This window comes from Eulemur rufifrons, chromosome 16, assembly GCF_041146395.1.
Source record: "Eulemur rufifrons isolate Redbay chromosome 16, OSU_ERuf_1, whole genome shotgun sequence".
Lineage (NCBI taxonomy): Eukaryota > Metazoa > Chordata > Mammalia > Primates > Lemuridae > Eulemur > Eulemur rufifrons.
The window spans coordinates 64133391-64152078 of NC_090998.1; the positions used below are offsets into that span (position 1 = coordinate 64133391).

The window sequence follows — 18688 nt, forward strand, 5'->3', positions numbered from 1 at the left end:
AAAAGTCTTATGTGGCTGGAGGTTTGATATTAAGGGAGAAGTGGCCTCAGATGCAGCCAGATTGGTGAGCAGAGGCCAGATGATCCTGAACTATGCTGACAGTAGTAAAGGTTTTCTTTTTTGTCCCAAGAGCAATGGCATGCACTTACAAATACTTTAAGAATGGAGTTACAAGATGAGGTTTGCCAGTTCACTGAGCAAGTAACCTGATAGTTTTAGGGTTTTTCCCCCTCTAAAGGGGAATTCATTTGGTTTTTAAACATTGAATGCGAACCATAAGGTTTAAAACAGCATTTTCACAAATTAAGATGCTTTGTCTCAAATTGAATTTTACTGTGTTTTTATAATTGTACCTTTGTGTCTCTGTTTGACACAGTAGCCTTAAAATGTTTATTGATCCTTAAACAAATCCTTAGTCTTACCTTAGCCTACTATAAATGTCTCTGCAGTGTAGGTGAACTAGCTATTTTAGGGCCCCATTGATGCACATTGTATCTTGCCCTGTAGTGTTGAGAGTAATTTATGGGTGTTGCTGATGCTAATTTACAAATAGCTGGATATGATATTAGAATATCAGATATCAATGGTGAAGAGTGTGTTCTGGTAGCCTTTTCTTCTTACCATGGTCTCCTAGGAAATGTGCTATGTGTCTTCAGTTTTAATTATTTTTGTATTTAGTGTATAATTAAATGACCAAGCAATAGCTTTTAGTTTTATGTGTTAAAAAGTATGTCAAGTAAAAAATTGGCAACAATCTAAATGTCAGGGGAATAGATTGTAGAATCTTCAGTCAATGGAATCCTGTATAGCAGTTAATGAAAAACAATAACGAAAAAGGTATATAAATATGGATAAATCTCAGAAACCTGTTGAATAAAAATGCAAGTTTCATAATGATACTTATCTTATGATATATTTCAGTAAGTTTTAAATATATACAAAACAATATCATATTTTACATGGAAAAATATTTAACTCGTAAAAATAAGAAATCATTGGGTACAGAGTCATACCAACTTCAAGTTGGTGGTAACTTTTGCAAGGGAACATGAGGAATAGGATTAGAGGAAGGTTAAACAGTAGATATACCTCATTTCTGAAAGAAAACCATAGCTATAATACCACAAAAATGGATATTTGTTCTGGGTGGTGGGTAGTATATGTGAAATATCAAATGAATAGAAACCAAGGGTGTTGTCAATTTCTTTGACTTTGTCATATAACAGCTGATTAAAAATGGCTTAAACTATAATAAGGTTATTATTAACAAGAAGTTAAGAGAAAGGCAGTCTTACACCATCTCATTTGATGACCTCTAATGATACCAAGGATTCATGGTCTGTGCCATCTTGTGTGTCAGCAGTTTCTCTCATATTTGCAAGGTGGCTGCAGCTCTCAGTATTAAATTCTCATAGGGAGTCACCCAAGGTGGGAAGGAGAAAGGGTGAGAGCACTCCTCTCTTACCAGTGCGAAAATATTTTGCAAAGCAGTCCATTTTGTCTCACTGATCGGAGCCTCAGCTGAGTCTACTTGTAGTTTAGGGCCTGGCAGATAATAGGTGCTTAATAAGTATTTGACAAATGGGTATGTCTTTGGCAAAGGGAATGGGATTGTCAAGATTGTTCTGTGATGTCTGGATTTGTGTGTGGCCTTCATCTTCAGACCAAAGTCTCTGATGCTGTTGTGTTAATACTTTTACTGAAATGGTCTCTAATACTTAGGTTAGAAGTTTTCATAGATTGTTTTTTTTTTTTTAAATCAAAAGAGAGCTGATTGATCACTAGTCTCAATCCTTTAATTTTTCCCAGATGAGGAAGTAGATGTTCAAACAGGTTGTGGCACTGCTGACATTGGAACTCTGAGTCCTTGATTAATGCTCCAATGCTTGCTCTCTTAGTGTATGTTCCTTTTCAAAGACCATAGAGCGTGGTGAATTTCCTACAGGATTGTACTAGGAACTTTTGGACAGGCTGAAAGACGTGCTACGAGAAGTTCTTGAAGTATAGAAGTCCTTTTTTCATCCCTTAATATTATGTCAACACTTGACTAAAGTTGGACTCTCATGGCTCAGTCTTGCCTTGATAATTGATGAGAAATGGGTTATACAGAATGTTTTATCTGTGAATTATCCAACCATTACCGTTTTGAAGTGACCTGAAGAACTGGGAGAGCTTTTCAAGCTAGAGAACCAGATTGATTAATAACCACTTTTTATGGACTCAAACATACTTGATGTCTGATTATTTCATGTACTGGCCTTCAAAACCAAATGAATTCAGCTGGAAGTTAATATATATATATATATATACACATATATATATATATATATATACACATATATATATATAATATAACTTTGCAAGCCATGTGGTTATGTAGTAAAATTTCTTGCTAAATTTGCTTCATTCCCTCTTCCCTTACCATGGCTAGACTTTTTTTTTTTTTTTTTTTTTAGCTCTAGTTGCTGTTTTTAATTATGTATGCAATTGTTTTACGAGAGGAACTTCTACAAATTTTCAGGCTAAATAAATAAAATACTACTGTGGACTATTTCATCAGTTAATTATAGTATAAATTGTTGTCTGTATGAGGAGCTTGAAGTACCTCTATGTTTTGTCCTGTGTAATAATTTGTCCTACATTATTGCCTGGGGTATAACTTCTCTAATCCTGATAAAGCTTGTTTTGCAAAGATTGGTGAGGTTTCATTAAACTCTTATTAATTTATAAGGCTTAGCCAAAAAAAGGAAAGAAAACCACCAAAAGGCACAAGTTTTCACTACAAATAAATTGCGTGCCAGTGGCAGCTACTAATTCAAAGCAGCTTTGGAATTCTAACAGAAAGTTTTTAAATTCTCTGAATTGTAGCTTTAATGTAATTTGTCATCCAAAGCAATGAAACAAATTTTTTTTAAAGGAAGAAAAAGAGATTGGAAGCAGAAATGTATTAATAATAGACCAGTCTTGGGAAACAAATATTTTAGATCCAGATTTGCAGTCCCAGTTCCCTGTTGCTCCCACCTCCTATGGAAATGTAACGTAAAGTTTAGGCCATGCCTGAGGAAGGCACCATCCAAGAGATTTAGTACTACCCGAATACTATCCAAGATGGCTTCAGACTAGCACAAAGTCAGTCTAATTGTAGTTAGGCATGGCTGCTTTCTCTAAGTGGAGAGTTTCTTTCTCCTGATACATTTTTGTCATCTTTTGCAAAATGTCCATAAACTTTATGGAGTAGAACATGTAATGTTGCCATATTTTCTGGAGTGTTTTAGTAACAAAATTGTTTACTTGTTAAGGTAGCAAGATGGAAAATATTTTGTTTCACCACAGTGTAATAAACCAATAAAACCAGCTGGACAAACATTTATCAACTAAAGTAGGTTCTGAAGCCAGGAGAGAAATCCCAGTATGAAGCTTGATCATGTGTTAAGAGCCTTGTTTCAGTTTATGGCAGATATTTTCAAAATAACTTGTGAGGCTACAAAGTAGTGTCAACTAAAAGTCAACTAAAAGTGTCTATGTTTTAAAACTTAAGCAATTTGGGCTCTGACAAGTCTCCACTCTTTGTTGAGGTTGTTTCTTGAAGAGGTTGTGGGGGAAAAAGCAATTAAAAAGATCTATTCCTTTTCCTGAAAATATTTTTTTATTCATTCAGTTGATTCACTCTCACAAAATATGTGGTATATTGCCAAACAAATCTGTAAGGAAAATGAAAATCCCAAACAAATCTGCCAAATATACAGCTGTTAATCTGTTAGCTAATTGGAATATTGACAAATTCAGTAATGTATTCAAGATTTTTGAGCTCAACTTTAAGAAACTATAATGTTGACGAGAGTTCTATCTTGACACTCAAGGCTGTTATTCATTATATGAATAATTGGTTTCCAAAACATGAGGCAAATATAGCCAAGTAAGTAGGAGGCCTGGGGAATGTTTTTCTACTGTCCTCTCTTAAACAAAACAAACACAACATCAATACTAGGTCTATACTAAAATATGATAATTATCCACTAGATCTCTTGAAGGTGATTTTCAAAGCTTAAAGATTTTGGAAAAATATCTAATTAAAAATAGGCACTTTGGTAATGAAAAAGTTATAATTGCATTCAAAGTGTAGTATGTGTGCTACTGATTTAGGGGTTATACACACATTTTTAATTAAGAGTTACTAAAAATATAATTAGCATGTCAAATTGTCTATGAATATTGCTAAGAACAAGGTAAGACATAGTAATGAAAACAAAAATGAGACAACTTAAAGGAAATATTAAGTAAATTAATAACACAATTAGCCCATGAATGTGGCAGAAATCATGGAGGCTTTATACGAATAATACTTGAAACACTGGGTTGTGAATATCTTTTAGAAGTGGTATCCTACAAAGATGTAAAAAATGTTCAGTCTTAACATTTTGTGTGCACTTGAAATTTTTAGTGTAGCCCTCATAACCACATAGCCTCTGTTTTTGAAGTTCCAGTGATGGATAACTCACTGAGTTCTGAGGTGGGCTGTTTCATCACTAGATAAATCTATCTAACAGTTAAGAATTTTATCTGTTCTTCCATGTAGCTCAACATTTAGCTGCAAGCAATTCCAAGATCTCAGTCTTACTTAATATGTATAGAATAATCCTTCAATGTAATACAATGTAAATAATTTGGAGAAATTTATCTTCCCTTTTCCAAGTCACTTTTTACTGGATAGTTGTCAAAGTGACATGGTTCTGAGATACCTACGTCATCTTGGTTGCTTCTTTGAATGCTTCCTAATTTTAAGATAAAATGTTGGGGGTTCCCTAACATTTGGAGACCTTCGATAATTTACTTAGTCATTCTGAAAAGGAGGATAAGAATTTAATTCTCACAAACGCAGTGAAGTAGACAGTGAATTTGACTTCTGTTAGACCACACGTCACATAAACTGTAACTAATAGATGTCTGTCATCATCATCATCTTAGTTGTTAGTATACATAATAGACAAATAACAATAGCTAAATATAATACATAACAATGCTGAGGAAAATATTTTGAGTTTATTGTAGACAATATAACCTTTTGATTATGTATTGTACTTGTTTTTATTGAAGTCTATGTTTTCATTTGTTTTTTGTTGTTGGCCACATCTCACTGACTTATTGACTCTTCCTTTTCCCTAAAATCTCCAAGTACTTTTCCATGCATGTGCTGCTTACTCACATCTTCCCATCCTGTAGCTGCTGGATTTGGATCCAGTTTTAGCTCTTGGGATCTAATCCTTATTCCTAGGTTTGTTTACTTCAGTTGCTCATTTCTTTCGGTCAGGATCTCTTTGGATACTGCCCTCTGCTAACATGGTCATTCCTCCCTGCTTAAAATGGCATCGACACATTTTTTTCCCCAAATTAGGCAGGCCCACCTCTCCGCCCCCCAGAGACTCTCCTCTTCTTTGCCCTTCTTGTGCCTTCACCTGATATCACATAAATTCCTCATGGTCCAGCTACTTAAAGTTTAATGCTGAGCATAGCAGAGGCTCTGTAAAACCCTGCTCTGTTGCTATGATCAGTGCCCATTCTGTGCTAGTTGTTAATATTTGAATAACATGCCAGGGTGTAACATAATATGTGTGAAGTCCGGTCTACGTGGGGCTCTAACACCTTGTGTCATGTTTCCCTTTAGTAATACAGTAGAAAATAAGAAGCAATGGTAACTTTTATTCATTTATTGCACATATGAACTGTTGAGTCTTGTTTCTGAATTGCCTCTGGAGAATGGAGTATCTTGTGTATTTTAGCCAGGAAATGATTTTAATAATCTTGGAGTAGGCTTGGTTAAGCTAAGTGGAACATTTAGCGGCCTCCCAAATATATCGACATCTGTATCCTAGCACCTGTGGATATGTTATCTTATATGGCAAAAGGGACTTAGCAGATGTGATTAAGGATCGTCAAATAGATTATCCTGGATTATCTGGGTGGGCCCAGTGCAATCATAAGGATTCTTATAAGGAAAAGAGGAAGGCAGGAGAGTCAAAGAAGTAACAATGGAGGGTAGTGGTTGGAATGATGGAAGAAATGGGTGTCTTTGAAGATGGAGAGAGAGGCTGAGTGAAGGGATTCAGGTGGCTTCTATAAGCTGGAAAAGGCAAGGAACCAAATTCTCCCCTAGAGTCTCCAGAAGGAGCACAATCCTGCTGACACCTTGATTTTTTTGTTTGTTTGTTTTTTAATCAGTGAAACCCATTTTGGATTTATGACCTAGAGAATGGTGGATAATAAACTTGAGTGTTTAGCCACTAAGTATATGGTAATTTGTTGCAGTAATAATAGGAAACTAATACAGATCAGTATCTGTCTTTGAGGTTTAATTGATCCCTTTTGCCAGTAATTAAGATTATCTAGCTTTTGTTTTTCTAACCATAACTACGAGTGAGAGGAAAGAAGAAACAAAATAACTTGACTTGCCTTCATTCCTTCATCTTTGCTGAGACAGGAAGGCTTAGGACTTCTCTTCCCTCAAGCCTCCCAAAATTTCCCCAAATTTTCTACTAATCTGTCATTTTTTCTTCCTTTTCATCCTCTAATTCACTTAGTTTCTAATCTGTATGACATATACGTTAGTCAACAAGGACAAAATAAGCCCATGTTAGATTAAAAATAGCCTAGGTTTCAGAAGGATCTTTTGAGAAAAACTCTGATACCTATTCTTAAAACCCCTCTTTGAGATGTCGTTTGGACAGATGGTCTACTTGTCGTAACACCAGCTATTGTTCCTAGCATGAGTGATACTGGAAGCTGGCTTGCCATGGGTTTAACCAACTACTTGATGCAAAACAAGTAATAAGGCTGAAGGTCAGGAAGTGAGGATGGATTTATAAATTAAATGACTTGATTCAAGAAATATACGATGGGTGGTATGGTGGCACATGCCTGTAGTTCCAGCTCCTTGGGAGATGGGGAATGAAGTGGGAGTATGCCTTCAGCCCAGGAGTTCAAGTCCAGCCTGGACAACGTAACCAGATGGTGTTTTTTTCTTCCTTTCTCCTCCTTTTCCTTTTCTCCTCCTTTCAAACAATATGCAATAGTGATCTCTCAAAGTTAAGATATTCAATTAATTTTCATCAGAGTTGAATTCTGGAAGTACTAAAAATATGAAGACTAGTTTGGCATTATTTTATTTATCTGTTTTTGAAGTTATTTAAAGATTGTAAGGCTTTTGGTCAATAGAAAAGTCAACAAATGCAGAATGCTCCATGGTGGAATCCCTTCCATTCCAGACAGCTTTCCAGTATGTTACGCTAATGTAGCATCATCTAGATTTTTTTAGTACCACTAGTTGCAAAAGAAATGGACTAAAAGGAATTGACTGAAACAGTTGTGCTGTTTTATTGTGCATTTTTATTCTAGAAGTGTGTGTGTGTGTGTGTGTGTGTGTGTGTGTGTATTAATCAGTAAATTATAAGCAAATGGCCTCCCAGTGCCGGGATCGCGGGCTGGCATGTCTGGAGAGCCTATGGAGTGGCAGAGCAGCACTAGAACACCAGTCCAGAGATGCAGTTTTTTCATAATTCTGCTTATTCACCATGAAATCTTACATGAGAGTCTTTATTTTCATCACTAAAAAGATGAGAAAAGCATTTGTGAGATCACATGATGTATATAAAAAATACTTTGGAAACTAGAAAGTTCTACACATATATTAAGTAATGGTTATTATACAAACTTCTCCATCATTCTTCTCTCCTCCCTTAGCCACTTTGGGGGTCCAGATGGGATCACAAGATAAAGCAGGCTGGTGCAACCAGTGCTGCCTTTATTGTGAAGACAGTATTGGTGTCATGGTGTCAACACCCTTGTGACAACTGTGGCTTTGTTGTTCTGATGTTGAATTACTCTATCACTTCCCTTCCTCAAAACTAATGCACCATAATGAATGTAAAAGCAATGGTAGTCCCAGAATAGTTGTTTGTGAGCATAATGAGGATAACGAAACTCTTGTTTTGTTGGAGAGTTAGGCTTTGGATTGAGTGTACTTCCTATCATGATGGTCGTTTTCAGCATGTGGAGCCCATTAAGTGGTGTTGGAGCTGGATTCACAGTTTAATGTGCTAACACTGCATCTGTTTCTACCCTGACGATAACACCTGGATCAGTTTAGAACTTATGTAGAAGTATAAGATGTGTAGTTAATTTCTAAAACAACTGTTGATCTTTATATGTGTGAACCCCACGGTCTTTTACATTCCAGATGAAACCATTGCTATTTGAACATGCTATACCTGTGTGCGCTGTAAGAATTGGAAATAAAAAACATGTGTCCCTTTAGGAGTTTACTTTCACTTAAATTCTTTTTCAGGGTGACAACGATGAAGTTATTTTTTATTTTTATTTTTATTTTTTTTGGAGATGAGTGAGAAGATGCCTTTGTTACACTTTTGTAAACTTTATCAAATGTTCATCTAAAGTGAATAGTTGATGGATGATTTTCCTTTCTGCTTTGTGAAAACACATGCATATTCCCAGTGCAAGCCATTTATGATGCCATAAGTAAGTCATTGATTCCTCTTGGGAGCCGTGAAATGGATGGGCATTAAAAATTAAAGGCGATTCTGTTACTGAGTCTGCACTCCTTATCTCTGTGGCTAGCTAAAAGCTGAGTGCCAGTTCAGCAGAGCTTTGAAAAATGACTTTTCCCAATGACCTACTGCCTTTTAAAGACAGCAGAGTTTGGAGTTCATTTTTAAAGTGGTAAATGCCCTTGGAGAGTTGCAGTATACTTTTTATTCCCATTAGAAAGATTGAACTTCTCCCCAGGATGCCCTCAGAAAGGAAACCATTAGTAGACAGGACCGATATAGCATTTGGGCATCCTGTTCTGTTATCCTCCCCAAGGCAACTTTTAATGTTTTTCAACATGAAAATCTATCCACTCTGAGTGGAATGGCCATGGCAGAGTGCATGACATTGCTTTTCTCCCACAAGGTGATCACATTTCTGATCTTAAACTCTTCTGGGTTGTATTCCAGGCCATCACAAATCATAGCCCATTTACTGTCTACCTGTGTAGGGTTGGCATCTATGAAGAGTGTAAAAAGACAATTTCAAATATTATGTTAACCTTTTTCTAATTAGAGAAGATAGAATGGGTTTAACACAGATGTCCTGTCGTTTAGAAATGGCCATCTTTGAAAATGTAATAGATACGTGAATGACTGGAAACACCTCAACTAATTCTTTTCCTACTTCATGCAAGAGAAAATAGGCCTTGGGTTTATGGCTTAAAAAAATTGTTCACAAAGCACATTATGGTTTTATGAAAAGGGGTGATCTTAAGAAGATGTACCCAAGCCCAGCTTCTTTGGTCACGTGCAACTGTCATCCTTCCAATGGGGCTGCTTCCCAGAATATCCTGATTAGGTTGTGAACAATAAGTCCGGTGACTTTTTATTTTATGTTTTTTTTTTTTTTTGATGACCTCACTTAACCTTGCTGTCATCTGTCCTTCCAGCTGAGTGAGACTGCTGTGAACATCGTTCTTGTGCCCTTAGATTGGCGAATGGGCTTAACTTTTGATTAATACAAGCACAGTGTTAGATGGGTGCAGTGGGAGAGGGGAGCAAGTCCTAAGAATATGCTAAGACAAAAGATAAATGACCAGTAACTGAATGCTAGATGTAGTAGTATGGGCCAACATTTCAGAAAAAAGTGCTCTTCTATGGCATCCAGAAAGGGGAAGCAAATCAGTATACCTGAAACAGTGATTTGTTAAGCATCTACTATGTGCCAAACACTGGCATTAACCTAGTTATTTAACCTTCACCATGAATGGCAGTTTGTAGATGAGAAAACTGAATCATACAGCTAGTAAGTCCAAGAGGAATTATTCAATCAAATTGTGGCTAAGTCCAAAGTATGAATGTGAGTGTCTAACACAACGTGGATTTTAGGAGTTGCTTTAATAAAAGATAAATGTAGACTTTTTTCTTCACAGATTGGAGTGAAAAATTAGATCTATTGTGCTTAGATTCCTCTGATTGAATACCATCTTCCATTCTTACATACTTCTTGTTCATTTTATGCCTTGTGAATTTATTTAATTAGCATGTCTACTTGTATGTAGAAAAAATATTTTATTGGAAATGGCTAAGTTGACAAATTATGTTTATTGATGGCAGTGATGGTCAAGATTGAATAAAAATGATCTCAGGATCCTAGGTTTGGGATTTCCAGTCCTAATGGAGGGTAGCTGATACAGCGGTCATACAGAGTGCTAAAGAAAGGGCAATGGTCACATCCACCTGTTCAGATATGCGAATTCCAAGTCAACAAAAGGGTAAAATATGCTATGCTTACGATTCCATTGTTAGAGGGACATGTTGGTGCTTCATAATTTGTAATATGAGATCTGAAAGAGCTGATAGCTCTCACATGCCATTGAGCATATCTATATTAAGTGCCTGCCATGTAATTTATTTAAAGGGCTACAAAGCAAAAAGTGCCAGAGCTCCCTGAAATTTATTTCTTGATTATTAAGGTTTGGTCCATGAATGACATGAAGTTCAGAAAGTACTACAGTATATATTAGACTGCTGATAAATTTTAATGGTGGAGTTACTATCTCTTTCTTCATTCTTGGATGAAGTATCTCTTGCCTTCCATGACAAATGAGAGAGTTGCTGGTGGTTTGTGGACCAAATGTTTGGGTACTTTGTGTAGGCTCGTCTGTGTTAGTTTTAAATTAGAGTGTTTTCCTCCTTGCCTATCTGTTTTACATCAGAGCTCGTATATTCTTGTGTCCAAAAAGACTCTCTGATTTAGCTGTGAGGCTGATTTTAATGTAGGGATGTCTGTGTATCCTATCATCACAGGCAGCCCTGGTGAAGCTTCCCATGTTTTGCGTGTGTGTTGCTACAATATGTTCAAAGTCTGATCTTTCTCAGATGTGTGTGTGTATAACTATTTTATAGCTGAAAAGGGATGTGGGCAGCAAAATTTCTGCCAGAATATGTTTTCTATTAAATCTTGTAATATGAAATTATAGGTTAGTTTTTGGCTTTCATAGAGCTGCCTTTTTCACCCGTCACTGGAAGATAAGTAACACCTTCCTTTGACTCACGTTTTCCAAGATGCCTTAGTATTAAAAGAAGACTTTCTTTTTGAAATGCAGAAATTAAAAGAATATGGCTCAAAAGTGTTTTTTATAGCTTTATTGAGTCTTGAGGGCAGATATATGGATTCCAGACAAAATGCAATAATAGACCAGGATTTTACTTTCAAATCATCTTGCAAACACTTCTCGCTGGAGATTTATTGTACATGTGGAGGAACAGAGGCTGCTTTGAAGGTTAAATGGAGTAGTTTGGAGAACAGTGTTCAAGACCTTTCTGCCTCTTATTAAGTGTGTGCCCTTCTTTAATTAACTTAACCCCTCCAGCTTCAGTTTCCTAGTTTGTAGCATTATTGAAGATAAAATGAGATAATGTGAGTGCTTTGTAAACTTCGTCAATCTCAGTGTAAATACAAGGTAGCACTAGTGTTTTATCATGTCTGTTCAGTCAGCATTAGTGCCTTAATGTATTAGCACCATTGCCACGATCAGGCTTTTATTTTCCTCTGATAGAGAATCTAGACAAATTCTGGCAGAACTGAAAATAAAATACCTCTAAAAACCCTATTTATTCTCACAAAGCAATTCAACCCTTCATCAAAAATGGAGCATCATACATAGTACACATAATGGAGAAATACGGCTTCTGTGTAAAATGTAATTTCCCTGAAACTCTGAAAGATAAACAATAGATAGTGTATGTAATGAAATCGACTATCTCTGTGGTAGAATGGGGTGTATTAGTTTGCTAGGGCTGCTGTAACAAAATAGACTGGGGAGTGCAAACAATAGAAATTTCCTTACAAATTCTGGAGGCTGGAAATCAAGGTCAAGGTGTCAGCAGATTCGGTTTCTGCTGATGACTGTCTCCTTGACTTGCAGAGATATGGTCTCTTTTCTCCATGTGCATTCCTGGTGCCTCTTTGTGTATTCAAATTTCCTTTTACCTGGACACCAGTCAGATTGGATCAGGACCCACTCTCAAGGCCTCATTTTAACTTAATCACCACTTTAAAGATCCTGTCTCCAAATACAGTCACATTCTGAGTTCCTGGGGGTTGGGATTTCAACATATGAATTGGGGGGGCTGGGCAACACAGTTCTTTTCACTACAGGGAGAAAAGTAGACAAAGAGCTGTGACTTAAATTCTAGTGTGTGGAGCTCTGATCTTTACTGATCCCATAGTCTTGGGTAAGATCTCAAAAGAGACTTGATGAGGATTGAAGAAGATCATGAACATGAGTATGTTCTGTAAACTGTAAAAGGATGATACAAATACAAGGTGGTATTAGAAGGGTAATAACAGTGAAGAATACATTGGCAACATGTGGAAAATCTTAAGTAGAAAAGGGGAAGGATCACTGCAAACATTTGGCTAAGATGAGCTGTTTGGCTCTTCTGTATGGCTGAAGGAGAGGTGTGGATAAAGAAAGGTTATTTGGTTAAGACTCAATTCAGGGAAGACAGGGGTTAGGTGAACAGATAAGCCAAACATCTGGATAATGCAACATGAATGTCTTCCCACCCCCAGTGTATCTTTCCTTAGAGCCCATTAGTTTCTCCTTTAAAAAATTTCCCCCTTGACTTTCATGGTCTGGCAGTGTTCAGGCTGAGGACTCTTAAGGTATTCACAAGCAGTGGGATAGCCAGAGGGGATACTTCCTATTTACCTTAGGGGGGAGGATTGTGACTCTTCAAGGATGCCAATTTTTTTTTTAAAGTAATACTTGAGTAGTTGGGAGAATTACCACATACTTTAGTGTATCTGTTCTGAAACTTACATAGCACACTTATGTATGAAGGTAAGTATTTTTGACTAGGTGTATTCTCAGCTTGCCGTGCCTACCTATTTAGAGAGTGCATTTGCATAATCAAATCTTTAAGCACAAAGATTACATCTTCTTTTGTTCTGTAAAAGCACATAGAACAAAACCATGCACAAAATAGATGTTCTTAGAATCTGATAGTTACTCTTATATCATTCTCTCTCTTAGAATATGGTATCCCAAAGAGCCATTCATTTTTGAAAGCATTAAACTTCACAAAAGTATAGTTTGATATTCACGTCATCTCCTAAAGTCAAACATTTGTTATGTTTTTAATACAGGAAAACTATAAGGAATAGTTGCGCGTCACAACATATCACAAATGCCCAAGACCTTATTGTAAGTGAAACATAGCATTATATGTAAAGATAAACTTTTTTATATAGCTATGAATTTATGAAAACCTACAAAACAAATGGTAATTTGTAAGTTATATAAACTAGTGTGTTAAAGTGCTTCACATGAAGTACTTGATTTAAGTTTTAAGTGTGAATAGGCCTCATAGTGCCACTTCTAGTGGTTACTAAATTCAAATTTGGAAAATTAGGGAGAAGTTATTTTCATTAAGCTCTTAAATTGGGATTCTGATCCATTGTAGTACAGTGAGAAGGAGACAAAGTATATTGAATTATTTTATGTAAGAATGTCATATGGGCATAGTGACCAAATAATCATATAGAAAATACTAATATTGTTTTCCATAATGCGAATTGCAAGACAGTGAGAAATGCTTCAAGCTGTTAAGAAGCGATACTAAGGTAGAGGATTCTTTTAATCAGTGAAATTAAATGCTTGGACTATGGTATTCATGATACTTTTGTGCTGTTAGTTTTTGCTTCAGTCTTGCAAAATGCTTTCCATGTAAGTCACATTTGAAAACAGCTTTAGGTAACTAAAGTTTTAATTATAAATAAGGTTTGTTTTAAATGATTATTAATTTGTTTCTATGGTCAAAACATTTTTCTTGGGTATATCTTGTAGAAATTATGAAAATGGCAGCACTACACTATCTGGGGAACTAAAGATACTTTAAAAATATTTAGCCAAAGTTTCACCTCCTCATTTCTCCTAAGAGGAAAGAGTGTCTGAGCAAACTTTTGGAAGCATTATGAGAGTGAATCTCCAACAGTTTGGCGGCTTAGTTCAGCTGCACTTGGGGTCATCTTTACATCAGAAGTTGACGTTTTTCCTGGGGGCGAGCTGGGGTTGGGGTGGATTGCTGTGCAGTTACAGCTCAGAAAACTCCTTTATTGCTTATCATAAAAACTCCAAAAGGGATGGAAGAAGCATCCCCTAAGAATGTTCCTTTACTCTCAAGGTTTGGCATGCTTAGACTTTTCACCAAATAAGCAGTTACTTGGGGCTCTGTCCCTTGGATGTCTGACAGCAGGCTTGCTCTTACTGTGGCCTCTTTTCATTCAACGTCTACATGGTGACAGTTTATTAACTACCAGATGCTTACAAAGTCGTCATTTCTGTCCTTGAAGGGTTTACAATCCAGTGGGAGGGGATCAAGATGGAAACAATCACACTCACTAAAGTGTTGCAGGTGTAATGATAAAGGCATGTCTAAAGCATGGTGCTTTCCATTGCCTGAGGACCTAGAAACCTAACACTGCCCCCAACAACCCAGCACTGAAACTTACTTGCCCTATCTTAGGTTTCTGTAGGAATCTGAAATACATTGCTCATCCTCAAAATAAGACAGACTTTAAATGTCATAGTATTTCCCCCATTCTCCTACCCTGGTAGTCAAGTATTTGCATATTAACTGGAGCTTTCTAAATATAATGGCTTATCCCTAAAGAGGGACTCTAATGAAGGGATTATGGGTTAAGTGGCAAATGAGTGCCAGAGACATTTGAGTAAGCCAGCTAACCTCATGGTTTTTCACAGTTAATTATCATTGAGTGAGCAGAGGTTAGTGCCCAGAGTGAGTGAACTAGTTTTAGATGAAAGTGATAATTCCCTACATACTCAAAACAATCTAGAATTTTCCCAGAAGGTGAATGCAGCTTATCAGTATTAAGATGCTTTTTATATTAGGCCATTAAATATGAAATGTCTGATTCAGAATCAGAAGTGTAGTTTATTATATCTCAAACAAGAAGCAGTACAATTAATCAAAGTATGTACCTAAACTAGCAACACAGTTTTGTCATCTTAATGGTAGCCTGCTTATGCCTGCAGCAAAGAAGCCTGGAGAGTAAGTGGCGATGAAATCGTGAAAGGCATTTTCCATGGCTTGTTGAGAACTGAAGTTTTTCCTTCAGACCAAGAAATGGTCCAAAGCCTGGAAGAAGTGGTAGTCAGTTTTGGTGCAGTGTCTGGTGAATGCAGTGGGTGACAGAGTTTCCAAGTCCAGCTTCTGTAGTTTGAGCAGCATCGTTTGTGCAACATGTGGTCAAGCATTGTCTTGCAAGACCATTGGCCTGTCTATGTTGATCAATCTCAGCATCTTCATCGTGTGGTCCAACTGGTTGCAGTAGACATCTGCTGTAATCAATTGACCAGGCTTCATGAAGCTGCAGTGGATAATACCGGCAGTGGACCACCATTAGCTTTTTTTGATGAATATTCAGCTTTGGACTGTGCTTTGTCACTTCATCTTTATTGAACAATTGTGCAGAATGCTTGGAATTGTCAAAAAGAATCCATTTTTCTTCATAGTATGGTGTAGAAATGGTTTGCCTTTATGTCGTGACATCAAAGGCAATCTTCAAGATGAAGTCTTTTCAGTGCTCATTTAATTCATGCAGTATCCATCTGCTCAGCTTCTTTACCTTGCCGATTTGTTTCAAATGGTCCACTGTTGAAATAGTAAGGTCAAACCTTGGTGCTAATTCACACATAGGTTTAGATAGGTTTTCTTTCACTATAGTTTTTACCTCATCATTATCCGCCTTGGTCTCAGGTCACCCACATGGCTCATTTTCAAGATTAAAAGCACCAAAATGGAACTTCTCAAACCACCGATGTACTGTGCGTTCATTAGCCACGTCCTTTCCAAACTCTTTGTTGATATCCCGAGCTGTCTGTGCTGCATTGGTTCCACAACGGAACTCATTCTAAAATAACATGAATTTTTGACTTATCCATGGTTTCCCAAAAGTTGCTCTAAAAAATGTGAAAGATAATCACAAGCCAAAAGTTGCATTTGAAAGACTATGTACCTTCATGATAAAAATAAAACAAGAAATGTGAAAGTGGAGTGTTAGAGATATCAGCTGTCAAGCTTAGTACTTAAGGAAATTGGACATTTTGTACTTAATAACCTAAGTACTTCTAAGGAGTTAACAGTGTGTTGGGAGATAAGTTTCAAGGCAATAAGTGAATTAAACCTGAAAATCATTGATGAGCTCCATGTCCAGCCAAATTCCTCTCCATCCCATGAAGGACAATAGTTACATGACAGAGTAATAGCAGTTATTCCTGCCACTCGTCCCTCAAACTTCATTTCAGCCAAACTAACCTATTGTATTTTCAGATCCCTAACTTTCAACACTCTCCCCTGCCCCATGGCCTTAGAAAATATTGACTGTTGGCCTGGAAACATCTCCACGACTCCCTTACTCCTTCAGTTAACTCCTGGCATGCATTCCTCCTGGGGGCTTTTGACCCTCTAAGATGTTAGGAGTCTGTCTTGTTTCTCCCACAGCAGACAGGATTTGTGTTAGAGTAGTATTCATCATACTGCAGTGAAATTCCCTGTACGCTTATTTGCCTCCTTTACTAGGCTGAGTGTTTCTCTGTGTCAGGGAATCTATTTTGCTCACCATTCTATCTGCATAGCCCTTCATAGGGCCTAGCCCATTAATGAATGAATGAATGAGTGAATACTTCCCATGTAACAGAATCACTCCATATTATTGGGCAATGATTTTTCAATAGGTATGGATGAGGGAATATTAAAATCACCAGTGTGCCATTTTCAAAGCATAGATTTCTTCCTAATCCTTCTGAAATATCCCTCACATATCAGCCCATTCGAGAGATCAGTGGTATTTGTAGTGAGCAGTCAGTGGTAATGGGGATGTGTGACTCAGAGTCAATCAAGCACTTCTGCAACAATAACTAGGGAAGGCTTTGGGGGCACAGTGGCTTTGCAAACAAGCATTGGGGGGTTGAAGCATATTTGGAAAGATGTAATGGTTGAAGGACAGCAATCCAGGCAGAGGGAGGGAAGAAATGATTTGCGCCGAGACATAGAGTCTGAGACGTATGGCTGACATTAGCTGCACACGGAGAAGTAATGGGAGATTGGCCTCGAGGTCATAAAAGGGGAAGGCTGCAAATGCTGAGCTGTGGAGGGTGTTTATTATGATAAGAAATAGGGCATGAGGAGGGACTTTTGTGCAGGGGAGTGGTGGTGGTAGAGTTATTTTTCAGGAAGTTTTTCTAGCCATAGCAAGCATAATAGATCACAGGGGGAATGAAGGCAGGCAGGGATAGCTATTTCAGTTTAACAATATTTATTCTGTGCCTAAGATGTGTTAGGTACTGGGAGAAAAGACATAATTCCTTTCCTGAGGGGACCTGTGGCCTAATGAAGCAAGGAGAAAAATGATCAGGTAATTTTAGTAAGCATGCTGTGCAGTCCAGGCAGAAAATAATGCAGGCCTGAAGGAAGTAGGAGAAAAGGGAAGGTAGAGGAAGATTCAAGGGAAGCTCATGCGCTGGATTGTTCGAGGTCCTGGACAGCTTTAAAATGTCTTTAACCAACTTAAAAATAGATGTAAGAACAAAGAGAGAAGGAGCCCTTGTGTACAACCTCAATTTGAATGATGGAAGAATGATGGTACTGGATGAAGGGCTTGTATGAGAAGGGGAACATTTGTGGGGACAATGAGTTCAGATTTAGACTTACTAAGCTTAAGGTACTGAGAGGGCACCGAGCAATGTTACATGGTGATTACATAGCCCTGTGTTATTTAACACTACTTTGGTGGGAGATGTCAGAATAGCAACTCAAACTAGTTTCTGACTAAGGGGCATTTATTGCCTTATTTAAACAGTGTAGAATTGGCTTCAGGCATGATTGGATCCAGCTACATTAGGAATTGCCTCTTTGTCCCTTGATATGGGTTCTTTTATGTTGGGTTCACTATCAGGCAGACCCTGTGCTCTGGGAAATGGGCCACAATACTTACCTGGCAGAGGAGTTACCATGATCACGAAGGTGGTTTTCCCAGGGCGAGGCTTATCCATTGCATTCCAGATGTGCTGACCCCTGCGATTTCCCCATATGGGGAAGCTTGACTGCATAATTTGTGGAGGTGGGAGAGGTGCATTCATGCTCTCCCCTGGCATTTAAAAAAAAAAATGAAATGGGCCATGTATCACTACCTGAGTTCCACACCACACACTGCACCTTCCCCGTCCAGTCCCCTGGGTCTGTGGAAAAATTGTCTTCATAAAACCAGTCCCTGGTGCCAGAAAGGTTGGCGACCACTGCTCTAGCAGCCCTAAGACTTCATCTCATCTCAAGAGAAGATGCCCTTTCTCAGTAGATTATTGGTGCCATGTGGACTCTGATTGGCCTTGCTTGCCCCTACATCACTTGTGTGGCCAGGATAGAGGGGTTTACATGATACCCTCATTGGCCAAATCATATGACTTTCATCAAAGGGTCAGGGCAACCTCATTGTACCCAGATGGACAGAGGGTAGATGTGGGCCATTCTCAAAAAGAAAACCAGGACCTGTTACTAGAAGTAGGGGGTCTGTAAAAACAGCAGGTGTTCATTACACACGGCTATGTAATTTTCAAACA

General features: G+C 37.7%; 1 protein-coding gene and 1 non-coding gene across 3 annotated transcripts in view; both read left to right on the plus strand.

Annotated features, from left to right (window-relative positions):
* Nucleotides 1-18688, plus strand: part of TMTC2 (transmembrane O-mannosyltransferase targeting cadherins 2) — a 365840-nt gene that overhangs the window by 126110 nt on the left and 221042 nt on the right. The gene's annotated exons all lie outside the window — the stretch shown is intronic.
* LOC138397817 (U1 spliceosomal RNA) lies at nt 18059-18222 on the plus strand. Its single transcript, XR_011235915.1, has one exon. It is a non-coding gene; the product is annotated as a U1 spliceosomal RNA (small nuclear RNA).